At 45.4% G+C, this 13244-nt stretch overlaps 1 protein-coding gene across 3 annotated transcripts in view; it reads right to left on the bottom strand.

Annotated features, from left to right (window-relative positions):
- The window catches only part of LOC124007777 (sterile alpha motif domain-containing protein 9-like), a 38351-nt gene that overhangs the window by 22290 nt on the left and 2817 nt on the right, over positions 1-13244 (bottom strand). For 2 of the 3 annotated variants that reach the window (XR_006834005.1, XM_046318530.1), the window contains exons 2-3: positions 788-957; positions 591-641 (exon numbers count right to left, since the gene is read on the bottom strand). The gene's annotated coding sequence lies outside the window, so the exon portion shown is untranslated. Of the gene's footprint in view, positions 1-590; positions 642-787; positions 1993-13244 lie in introns of those variants that run through there. The other variant, XM_046318531.1, reaches the window with a different exon arrangement.

A 13244-nucleotide genomic window follows, 5' to 3' on the forward strand; every position in this document is an offset into this window, starting at 1 on the left:
TGTTTCTATTTTTGTTTAGTATAGTTTGCCATCTATGAACATGTTATTCAATGTGTTTCTATGGACTAATGCCAAATTCAATGTTTCATCAAATAATTGTTGTATTTATATCATTTTCTTCCCTTCCCTACAGGGGTCCTAGAATTCAAAATCAAATTGCAAAATTATCCATGGTATGACCATCTTAAAACAATTTCATATGTTAGCTTAGCAGAACCCCCCTTAGACTTGTAGGGGTTAATTGATGTGCATTGTCCATGTCAAATAAATAAATACATGGATTCTGTTAGAAATGTGGCCCTGTCCATATAGGCCAATTCCCTTGAGTGTAAAGTCTTCTTATATCTTATAATTCTGCATGTTGTCTACTAATGGCTCAATTCAATCCGTAATGCTGAAGTTCTGCGTTACAGCATTATTTGAATTTAAAGGCAATGTTCCAGTGTTTGTGGAGACTACATTCACTGTAAAGGCTGCTTGAGTCGGCTCAACCACAAATAACTTTTACATTTCAAGTGCGATATAGCACTGAACTTCAGCAATACAAATCTATACCAATACAAAATGGAAAATACTGGCATTGTACTTACCTTTTTCTGTTTCAAGACGGTTTTATCCTTTTGTGGGAATCATAGGCGAATCTGCAAAGGAAAGCATGATATCACAGTTACATTATCTGTAAAACTTCAGAGAATCAATGACTTTTTTTCTGAAATAAGGATAATCTGAAGGTACGACCTTTGTATTGCATTTTCTGGTTAATACTCGTAGGTTGCTAAGTTATTACCTGTCTTGGCTCTTGAAATGCAATGACTGACCCTGGATGATGTGTCCTTTTTATAGTCAAATTTGAGTTGAGCCACCCACATTCAAACCGGTTCAGGTTGATGTTTTCCCCCTGTGTAGTTAGTCTCTATGCATCAGTCTGTGCCAAGTTTCCAAGGTAAACTGGATGACCTGGACAAATTAGATGCCAGTGATGAAGATGTCATTGTTAACTTAAGTTACATTTCACTGTAAATGAAACTGAGTTGGATGGTTGTAAATGGTGCTTTGTTTCTGTACAGCAGTATCACAGGGAGATGCATGAAGGTATACATGTATTTCCAACTACAATATGAAAGTTCCTGACTGTATAGCTTTCTGGAGCCACAGCCATATCAAGGGTAGAAAATATGGTTCCCTGATCAATTTGTTATAATACTGTATTTTTTATGTTTTTCCGGGGACTTGGAAGATTATCCCCCACTGTGACATATTCAAATCAACAAACAAATTATTCTGTTGGATAAAATACACATACATACACATTTTAGACCTGAGGGGTTTACAACAACGCAGGATCAGTGGGTTAGCTATCGAATTTGACTACATATTTTTTTTACATATTATCTTGTGGCAGATGTACATGTTACTTTTCCAGGAAATGGTGTGACAGAAAGAACAGTATGTGCCAAGTTCACATTCCCAAACCACCTCTCTTAATCTTCACATCACTTCCGCAATAGTGGAAACTTATAAATCAAAGTCATTATGATGTAATAGGAATGTCAAGAGCACATTTTAACATTGTGGGCAAGAATTGTATTACTCATCATTGTATTCTCTACCAGAAAGTTTGTTGATCTTCTTTGATGTCATATAGGTTGATACATTGCTATGTTTTAGTTTATAAAGCCTTTTTTACAAAAGGTCCCACTGTAGGCTACTAAGCTCTTTGCTAAACTTTAGACATAGGAGTTACCACAGGGATGTCTAACTCTGGAAATTACTTTGGTCTCTCATGAGTTAGCTAGGTAGATCAGCTATTCCTTTTCATGAATCATATTTGTGGAACAATCTTTGAAATGTTCTTCCATTTGATGTTTTGGTGCCTCTGGGATATTCAGAAAGCTGATTGAGGACCTTATTACTTGTCACGTTCTGACCTTTATTTCCTGTGTTTTGTATATAGTTAGTATGGTCAGGGCGTGAGTTGGGTGGGCAGTCTATGTTTGTTTTTCTATGATTTGGGTATTTCTATGTTTCGGCCTAGTATGGTTCTCAATCAGAGGCAGGTGTCATTAGTTGTCTCTGATTGAGAATCATACTTAGGTAGCCTGGGTTTCACTGTGTGTTTGTGGGTGAGTGTTCCTGTCTCTGTGTTTGCACCAGATAGGACTGTTTTGAGTTTTCACATTTCTTGTTTATTGTAGTCAGTTGTTCATGTGTACCTTAACGTATTAAAAAGAACCATGGACACTTACCACGCCGCATATTGGTCTTACCACGCCGCGTATTTCGCCTCTCCTCTTCGGAAGAAGAGGAGGAAATTCATTACAGAATCACCCACCCAACTCGGACCAAGCGGCGTGGTAAACAGCAGCGACGACAGCAGCAGCAGCAACAACAGCGGCTAGCATCAGAGCAGAATCTGGACTACACAACTTGGGAGGAGATAGACAGGTGGGCGGTCGACCCAGGGAGAGTGCCGGAGCCCGCCTGGGATTCGATGGAACAGTGCAAGGAAGGTTACAGGAGAATGAGGTTGGCGAAGCCAGCACGGCAGTGCGACAGGTACGAGAGGCAGCCCCAAAAAATGTTTTTTTTGGGGGGGGGCATACGAGGTGTGGTACTAAGCCAGGTAGCAGACCTGAGCTCACTCCTCATGCTTATGATAAGCAGTGCATTACTGGTCAGGCACCGTGTAATGCGGTTAAGCGCACGGTGTCGCCAGTGCGTGCCCATAGCCCGGTGCGCTATAGGGCAGCCCCCCGAAAGTGCCATGCGAGTGTGGGCATTGAGCCAGGGCGTATGGTGCCTGCTCAGCGGGTCTGGTCGCCGGTACGCAGTTTTGGTCCAGGTTATCCTGTGCCGGTTCTGTGTGCTGTGTCTCCGGGGCGCAGTGCGTCCTCTGCCTGCGCTCCGCTCGTGCCGGGCAAATGTGGGAGTGGAGCCTAAGGGAGAGGTGTGTGTAGTAAGCACTAGATCTCCCGTGCTTACCCACAGCCCGGTTCAACCTGTGCCTGCACTCTGGAGGGTCCGGGCTAGAATAGTTGTCCAGCCTGGGGAAGTGGTGCCAAGGTTGCGCACCAGAGCTCCAGTGCTCCCCCACAGCCCGGTCCTTCAGGCTCCTCTTAACACCAAGCCTCCTGAAGGTCTCCCCAGCCTGGTGGTTCCTGTGGCAGCTCCACGCACCAGGTTGTGTCTCTGTCTCCTCCCTGCAGGTGGTCCCGCCTGTCCGGCGCCGCTGCCGGAGTGTCCCGCCTGTCCGGCGCCGCTGCCGGAGTCTGAGGCGCCAGTCCCCCTCTGCCCAGAGGCGCCAGTCCCCCTCTGCCCAGAGGCGCCAGTCCCCCTCTGCCCAGAGGCGCCAGTCCCCCTCTGTCCAGAGCTGCCCCCTGTCCAGTGGGGTCATTTATAAGGGTGGCCATGGTGAGAAAGCCACGGAGGCGGACAATAAGGCGGACTAAGACAATTGTGAAGTGGGGTCCGCATCCCAAGGATGTAAATACCCCCCCTCTCTTTGACTTGGAGGATGTAAATACCCCACCCCCTCTCTCTTTGACTTGGAGGATGTAAATACCCCACCCCCTCTCTTTGACTTGGAGGATGAAAATCCCCCCCCCCTCTTTGACTTGGAGGATGTAAATTCCCCCCCTCTCTTTGACTTGGAGGATGTAAAATTCCCCCCTCTCTTTGACTTGGAGGATGTAAATTCCCCCCTCCTCTCTTTGACTTGGAGGATGTAAATACCCCCCTCTCTTTGACTTGGAGGATGTAAATACCCCCCCCCCTCTCTTTGACTTGGAGGATGTAAATACCCCCCCCCTCTCTTTGACTTGGAGGATGTAAATACCCCACCCCCTCTCTTTGACTTGGAGGATGTAAATACCCCACCCTCTCTTTGACTTGGAGGATGTAAATACCCCCCTCTCTTTGACTTGGAGGATTTAAATACCCCACCCCCTCTCTTTGACTTGGAGGATGTAAATACCCCCCTCTCTTTGACTTGGAGGATGTAAATACCCCCCCTCTCTTTGACTTGGAGGATTTAAATACCCCACCCCCTCTCTCTTTGACTTGGAGGATGTAAATACCCCCCCCCCCTCTCTTTGACTTGGAGGATGTAAATACCCCCCCCTCTCTTTGACTTGGAGGATGTAAATACCCCCCCCCCTCTCTTTGACTTGGAGGATGTAAATACCCCCCCCTCTCTTTGACTTGGAGGATGTAAATACCCCCTCTCTTTGATTGGAGGATGTAAATACCCCCCCCCCCTCTCTTTGACTTGGAGGATGTAAATACCCCACCCCCTCTCTTTGACTTGGAGGATGTAAATACCCCCCCTCTCTTTGACTTGGAGGATGTAAATACCCCCCTCTCTTTGACTTGGAGGATGTAAATACCCCACCCCTCTCTTTGACTTGGAGGATGTAAATACCCCCCTCTCTTTGACTTGGAGGATGTAAATACCCCCCCTCTCTTTGACTTGGAGGATTTAAATACCCCACCCCCCTCTCTCTTTGACTTGGAGGATGTAAATACCCCCCTCTCTTTGACTTGGAGGATGTAAATACCCCCCTCTCTTTGACTTGGAGGATGTAAATACCCCCCTCTCTTTGACTTGGAGGATGTAAATACCCCCCTCTCTTTGACTTGGAGGATGTAAATACCCCCCCTCTTTGACTTGGAGGATGTAAATACCCCACCCCCTCTCTTTGACTTGGAGGATGTAAATACCCCACCCCCTCTCTTTGACTTGGAGGATGTAAATACCCCACCCCCTCTCTTTGACTTGGAGGATGTAAATACCCCACCCCCTCTCTTTGACTTGGAGGATGTAAATACCCCCCCCTCTCTTTGACTTGGAGGATGTAAATACCCCACTCCCCTCTCTTTGACTTGGAGGATGTAAATACCCCCCCCTCTCTTTGACTTGGAGGATGTAAATACCCCCTCTCTTTGATTGGAGGATGTAAATACCCCCCTCTCTTTGACTTGGAGGATTTAAATACCCCACCCCCTCTCTCTTTGACTTGGAGGATTTAAATACCCCACCCCCTCTCTCTTTGACTTGGAGGATGTAAATACCCCCCTTCTCTTTGACTTGGAGGATGTAAATACCCCCCTTCTCTTTGACTTGGAGGATGTAAATACCCCCTTCTCTTTGACTTGGAGGATGTAAATACCCCCCCTCTCTTTGACTTGGAGGATGTAAATACCCCATCCCCCCTCTCTTTGACTTGGAGGATGTAAATACCCCATCCCCCTCTCTTTGACTTGGAGGATGTAAATACCCCATCCCCCTCTCTTTGACTTGGAGGATGTAAATACCCCATCCCCCTCTCTTTGACTTGGAGGATGTAAATACCCCATCCCCCTCTCTTTGACTTGGAGGATGTAAATACCCCACCCCCCTCTCTTTGACTTGGAGGATGTAAATACCCCACCCCCTCTCTTTGACTTGGAGGATGTAAATACCCCCCTCTCTCTTTGACTTGGAGGATGTAAATACCCTACCCCCCCTCTCTTTGATTGGAGGATGTAAATACCCTACCCCCTCTCTCTTTGACTTGGAGGATGTAAATACCCCACCCCCTCTCTTTGACTTGGAGGATGTAAATACCCCACCCCCTCTCTTTGACTTGGAGGATGTAAATACCCCCTCTCTTTGACTTGGAGGATGTAAATACCCCCCCCTCTCTTTGACTTGGAGGATGTAAATACCCCACCCCCTCTCTTTGACTTGGAGGGTGTAAATACCCCCCCCCCTCTCTCTTTGACTTGGAGGCTGTGTCATGACTTCCGCCGAAGTCGGCTCCTCTCCTTGTTCTTCCGCCGTTCGGCGGTCGACTTCACCGGCTTTCTAGCCATCGCCGCTCCATTTTTCATTGATCCATTTGTTTTGTCTTGTTCCCTGCACACCTGGTTTTCATTCCCCAATCACACTGCATGCATTTATTCCTCTGTTCTCCCTCATGTCTTTGTGTGGAATTGTTTGTGTTACGTGTTAATTGTTGACGCACCAGACTGGTTTGCTTTACCGTGTTGTTAAATAAACTCTCTCACTCTTTTATTGTTAAAGAGAGGGGGGATGGGTAGGGGGAGAGAGAGAAAAGTGGGTAGTGAGTGAAATAAGGGTGGGGAGAGAGAGAGGGGTGGGGTGTAAAAGAGAGAGAAAGGGGGTGGGGAGAGAGAGAGCATGGGATGGGATGGGGGAAAGAGCAATGGATGTGATTATTGTACAGAGAGAGATGGGTGGGGGGCAGAGAGAGTGGTGGGGTGGGGGGACAGAGAGAGAGGTGGGGTAGAGAGAGAGGGGGTGGGGTGTAAAAGAGAGAGAAAGGGGGTGGGAGAGAGAGCATGGGATGGGATGGGGGAAAGAGCAATGGATGTGATTATTGTACAGAGAGATGGGGTGGGGGGGGCAGAGAGAGTGGTGGGGTGGGGGGACAGAGAGGGTAAGGGAGACATAAGATGACATTTTAAATGTCTTTATTCTTTTCAATCTTTTGTGAGTAATGTTTTCTGTAAAATTTTTATTGTCTATGTCACTTGCTTTGGCAATGTAAACATATGTTTCCCATGCTAATAAAGCCCTTAAATTGAAATTCAATTGAATTGAGAGAGAGCGAGAGAGGGAATGAGGACGCTCTACAATGTACCATAGAGAATAGTCATTGTGTTAAATATATAACAACTGAATAGCTACAGAAGCATGGATCAAGACCAATGTATCCAATATCTCCAGGACAGGACATCAAAATGTACTGATGTCTATTTCTCCCCTGGGGTTGTTGATGCCAGTGTTCTCCAGTGAGTTACCGATGCAGATCTCAGCACCATAAGGACAGCATTGTCCTCTGTTGGTGATGGTGACAGCTGTCACTCTGTACACATCCAGCAGGTCCACTCTCCACCAGGGGTTGGTGTTAAATGCAGTGCTGCAGTGCAGCGGTTTCCATCGATGACTTTGCTTGGACTACACCACGAATCCCAAAGAGAAGATTGAACGGCCACTCCTCTCAATGCCAAGTTGTCTATTTGAGTGGCAGAGACAGATTTAATAGACAGGTTTATTCATTAGTGCACACTGTAGTAATATGTTTTGCAACTGAAACCATTTGGCAGGTTAGTTTAAGTTAGTCACTCTCCATTTTGGACATTTTGTTCCTTTTGATTTCTTAATGAATGCACCTCAGATATACACATCTCCATCAAAGTTCCATCTAAACTGCCCGCTTCACTCAACTCTCTGGAGCAGTGGTCACCTAACGGACGATCGCGACCGACTGGTCGATCCCCAAGGCATTACTAGTCGATCACTAAACATTTATGTAAAAACCCAACGATAAAGCCTTGTGCACCTATTTTGATTTATTTGTCATGGGCTGGTGGCGGCAGGTGCACACGATTCAGCTGCCCTGCGCACCGGGTAGGCTAACTGTTGCTATTTTCAACCATTGCATGTGCCTGAAGGTACTAACTCTGCTTTCCTGGCGGGCCCAGAGAGCAAATCAAGTGCACTCTAAGGTCAACCACTGGCCAATCCGATGGCTCAGATTACCTTGTCTGCAGTAACATAGCAGGCATAAAATAAATCTACAGCGAAGTTGATACTGTGAGATTTCAAAACATTGAAAACCACGACTAGAGAGAGACTGTCAATGAATACAGCAAAGAGATGCTGTGTTTGACTGAGTTCATGTTTACGTTCTTACTCAGCAATGGCAACAATTTGAATTCAACACTTTTACAAGCCATAAGATGTGTGTTCTTCCTATTTCCACTCAGCGCTACAACAAGCACTGCATCAGTAATGAATGAGTAGGAAAGTGTATCTATGGGCTTGCGTTGTTATTATTAGCGGCTGGGGTCTTTTTTAATATCGAGGAATATTTCACTTTCTCTGTTCATAGGTGTAACAACATGAATTTGTGCATGAGGCAGAAATAACACAGTACGACTCGAGTTTCGCCATCAGCTGCAAGATGGTGTCCCTTTTTGGTCAGTGTCAGCGGAGGAAAGGGAGATGGGTCTTCACTTTCCATCACAGCCATGTGCCTTCACCCTCCATCATAGTCATGCTCCTCACCATCCATCACAGCCATGGGTCTTCACCCTCCATCATAGTCATGTTCCTCACCATCCATCACAGCCATGGGTCTTCACCCTCCATCATAGTCATGCTCCTCACCATCCATCACAGCCATGGGTCTTCACCATCCATCACAGCCATGGGTCTTCACCATGCATCACAGCAATGGGTCTTCACCATGAATCACAGCCATGTGCCTTCACCATCCATCATAGTCATGCTCCTCACCATCCATCACAGCCATGGGTCTTCACCCTCCATCATAGTCATGCTCCTCACCATCCATCACAGCCATGGGTCTTCACCATGCATCACAGCAATGGGTCTTCACCATGAATCACAGCCATGTGCCTTCACCATCCATCATAGTCATGCTCCTCACCATCCATCACAGCCATGGGTCTTCACCATGCATCACAGCCATGGGTCTGTGTTTTGGCAATCTTCACCGCTAAATCAGCTTTGCAATTGCTTTGGCTGTGATACAGTGATGATGTCACATGTTTAAAGTCCCACTTATCAGAACATTTTTGAAAGTCATTCCGGAGAAGGTGGGGCCACTATCAGAAATAACAGTGTGGGCAACGCCATGTCTGCTGAACTGCTTTTTACAGCATTCAATGATGTGGTGTCAGTCAGCTCGTCGAGCTCTCAGTAGTCCGAGTATTAATCAAGTAATAATTAACTCCATTGTCTTAGGTGAGATGTTGACATCACTGGTGTGATCCACCTGTTCCAGGTCAGTTGTGGCTAGAGCCCTAGAGTAGACCGTGGCTGGTGTTTGTATTTGTCTGTGCTCGTGGTTGATTGAGCTGTTCTGGACAGGAAGTCAGCTACATGTAGTCATTTGCATTGTTTGTATTGCACGCAGAGTTGGTATCTTTGTAGCCTTAGCAACATTCTCTGCAGTCGCTTGGGTGCTGTGAGTAGGGATTTCTTGGAAATCATCTCAAGCGGTTTGTTTTCGCTGTGTATTGTGTTGAACTCTCTGCCAGATACTGAACAAACTTGTCCCATGCAAAAACAATGGAGAGACATTCTTTCTCAATCTGTGCATACCTTTGTTCTGTCTGAGTCAATGTTTGGGAGGCAATGTAACAGGTTGATCTTTCTGTAGAAGGGCTGTGCCAAAACTCTCACTGACAACACACTGCCGTGTGACTTCCTCATTCAGTTTGTAGTATTTGAACACTGGGTGTTGTGTGACAAACTGTTTGATATTCTCAACTGCTCTATCATGCTGTGGTAGCCATGTCCATTCAATGTCCTTGTCAGTCAGTCTTCTGAGTGGCTCACACCCATCAGATAGGCGGGGCATGAATTTTGAAACGTAGTTCACAAACCCCAAAAGCTGCTGTAGTGACTTGACGTCGGTCGGTGTACCCGTGTTCTAAATGGCTGTTATTTTCGCTGGTTCAGTACGAAGGCCCTCTGTGGTGAGAATATGACCCATGTATGTCACACTAGGTAGCTTTAAACAGAGTTTACTTTTGTTCAGCTTCAGGTTGACATCTCTTGCTCTCTGCAAGAGAGCTGTAAGGTATCTGTCATGATCTGCCATCGTCTCTTCGTGTGTGTCACCACATCCATAATGTAGAATGTCATCTCCTTTTTGTCCCTGTAGGGCTTGTCTGCACTGGTGTTCTTCAGCTGCTGTCTTGATTCGAAATGGCACTCAGCCATCTACAGTTCAAACCGGAAGTTTACATACACTTAGGTTGGAGTCATTTAAACTCGTTTTTCAACCACTCCACAAATTTCTTGTTAACAAACTATAGTTTTGCAAAGTTGGTTGGGACATCTACTTTGTGCATGACACAAGTATTTTTTTCAACAATCGTTTACAGACAGATTATTTCACTTATAATTCACTGTATCACAATTCCAGTGGGTCAGAAGTTTACATACACTAAGTTGACTGTGCCTTTAAACAATTTGGAAAATTCCAGAAAATGATGTTATGGCTTTAGAAGCTTCTGATAGGCTAATTGACATCATTTGAATCAATTGGAGGTATACCTGTGGATGTACTTCAAGGCCTACCTTCAAACTCAGTACCTCTTTGCTTGACATCATGGGAAAATCAAAAGAAATCAGCCAAGACCTATGAAAATAAATTGTAGACCTCCACAAGTCTGGATCATCCTTGGGAGCAATTTCAAAACGCCTCTGAAGGTACCACGTTCATCTTTACAAACAATAATACACAAGTATAAACACCATGGGACCACGCAGTCGTCATACTGCTCAGAAAGGAGACGCGTTCTGTCTCCTACAGATGAACGTACTTTGATGCAAAAAGTGCAAATCAATCCCAGAATAACAGCGAAGGACCTTGTGAAGATGCTGGAGGAAACGGATACAAAAGTATCTATGTCCACAGTAAAACGAGTCCTATATCGAAATAACCTGAAAGGCCGCTCAGCAAGGAAGAAGCCACTGCTCAAAACCGCCATAAAAAACCCAGACTACGGTTTGCAACTGCACATGGGGACAAAGATCGTACTTTTTGAAGAAATGGCCTCTGGTTTGAGGAAACAAAAATATAACTGTTTGGCCATAATACCATCGTTATGTTTGGAGGAAAAATGGGGACGCTTGCAAGGCGAAGAACACCATCCCAATCATGAAGTACGGGGGTGGCAGCATCATGTTGTGGGGCTGCTTTGCTGCAGGAGGGACTGGTGCACTTCACAAAATAGATGGAAAATTACATGGATATATTGAAGCAAAATCTCAAGACATCCGTCAGGAAGTGAAAGCTTGGTCATAAATGGGTCTTCCAAATGGATAATGACCCCAAGCATACTTCCAAAGTTGTGGCAAAATGGTTTAAGGACAATAAAGTCAAGGTATTGGAGAGGCCATCACAAAGCCTACAGCTCTGTCAGGAGGAATGGGCCAAAATTCACCCAACTTATTGTGGGAATCTTGTGGAAGGCTACCCGAAACATTTGACCTAAGTTAAGCAATTTAAAGGCAATGCTACCAAATACTAATTGAGTGTATGTAAACTTCTGACCCACTGGGAATGTGATGAAAGAAATTAAACCTGAAATAAATAATTATCTCTACTATTAATCTGACATTTCACATTCTTAAAATAAAAGTGGTGATCCTAACTGACCTAAGCCAGGGAATTGTTACAAGGATTAAGTGAAAAACTGAGTTGAAATGTGTTTGGCTAAGGTGTATGTAAACATCAGACTTCAACTGTATACCTACCTACAGCTGTCTAGAAAGTTGTTAGATAGCTGCTCACTTCATCAGCTTCGACTTGCCAATATCCATCTTTGCCATTGAGTGAGTACTGAGAATACCTTTGCATTGGATATCTCTGGTAGAATCTCTTCTATTGTGGGCATCTGGAAGTGAGATCTCAGTAAGGCTTCGTTGAGTGCACTGGGGTCCATGCATGACAACCACATTGCTAATCCACGGTGTTGGCCCCTTTTGACTTTCGTGATGATGTCTGCATTGTCCACTGAATGTATGGCCTGTGTGATCCTTTCCTTCAGTGGAATAGGTATCCGTCTTGGTAGCTGCCACACAGGCCGGGCTGCATTGTTTACTTCCAGGTGTAGCTCTCCAGGAAGGCAGCCAAGCCCATCCAACATGTCCTTGTACTTAGAGATGATCTCCTCAGTTGTCATGATGACCACAGTGGATGTGGTGCTTGGAGTGTTCACGTGATGTAACACATGGCTGTGGTTCACATGTATTAGGCTGAGTCTTTCACACGTGTCAGCAGAGGAAGCTGGGATGTCTCCATGACCTGTTGGCTTTATCAGTGTGCCGTCATTTAGCTTGAGTGTAGCTTTGCTGGGTAGGAGAACTGGATTGCTGTCTTCCATGACTCGCTGTATGTAGCTAGCTTATGACATTAACTGTTGATCCTGTGTCTAGTTGACATTTAATTGTATGGCTGGGGTCATATGTCTATGGCTCATCACTGAGTGGAGCTAGCTTAAGGTTAGTGAAAAAAATGTTTTGCCTTGTCTTCCACAGAATTAACATGTGAGATGTATCACATGGCATCTGTTGTTTGGTCATCTGGCTCATTATCTTCCTCTAATAGATTGAGTTTAGGTTTGTGTTGTGCTTGTTTACAAACTCAGGAAAAGTTGTTTTGTTTGCCACATGCTTTACAGGTGACACTGTATGCTGGGCATTTGGCTTTGTCATGTATTGAACCACAGTAATGACAGGGTAAGTCGTTTGGCATTCTATGTTTGTTATTATCCTCTGTAAACTCTGTTTACAACCATACGTTTGGCGTTTTGATTCTGAACGTCGCTCATAAGAGGACCGAGCACGCCCCCATTCTCATCGATGAGGACGTAGTGGAGCAGGTTGAGAGCTTCAAGTTCCTTGGTGTCCACATCAACAACAAACTAGAATGGTCCAAACACACAAAGACAGTCGTGAAGAGGGCATGACAAAGCCTAGCCCTCAGGAAACTAAAAAGATTTGGCATGGGTCCTGAGATCCTCAAAAGGTTCTACAGCTGCAACATCGAGAGCATCCTGGCTGGTTGCATCACTGCCTGGTATGGCAATTGCTCGGCCTCTGACTGCAAGGCACTCCAGATGGTAATGTGTTTGGCCCAGTACATCACTGGGGCTAAGCTGCCTGCCATCCAGGACATCAACACAAGGCGGTGTGAGAGGAAGGCCCTAAAAATTGTTAAAGACTCCAGCCACCCCAGTTATAGACTGTTCTCTCTGCTACCGTACGGCAAGCGGTACCGGAGCGCCAAGTCTAGGTCCAAGAGGCTTCTGAACAACTTCTACCCCCATGCCATAAGACTCCTGAACATCTAGTCAATTCGCTATCCAGACTATTTGCATTGCCCCCCACCCCTTCTCCCCCTCTTTACACCACTGCTACTCTCTGTTGTCATCTATGCATAGTCACTTTAATAACTCTACCTACATGTACATTCTACCTCAACTAACTAACTGCCCCCGCACATTCACTATGTATCGGTACCCCCCTGTATATAGTCTCACTGTTGTTAGTTTACTGCTGCTCTTCAATTACTTGTTACTTTTATCTCTTATTCTTATCCATATTTTTTTGTAACTGCATTGTTGGTTAGGGGCTCATAAGTAAGCATTTCACTGTAAGATCTACACCTGTTGTATTCGGCGCATGTGACAAATAC

This window comes from Oncorhynchus gorbuscha, linkage group LG21 (genome assembly GCF_021184085.1).
Source record: "Oncorhynchus gorbuscha isolate QuinsamMale2020 ecotype Even-year linkage group LG21, OgorEven_v1.0, whole genome shotgun sequence".
Lineage (NCBI taxonomy): Eukaryota > Metazoa > Chordata > Actinopteri > Salmoniformes > Salmonidae > Oncorhynchus > Oncorhynchus gorbuscha.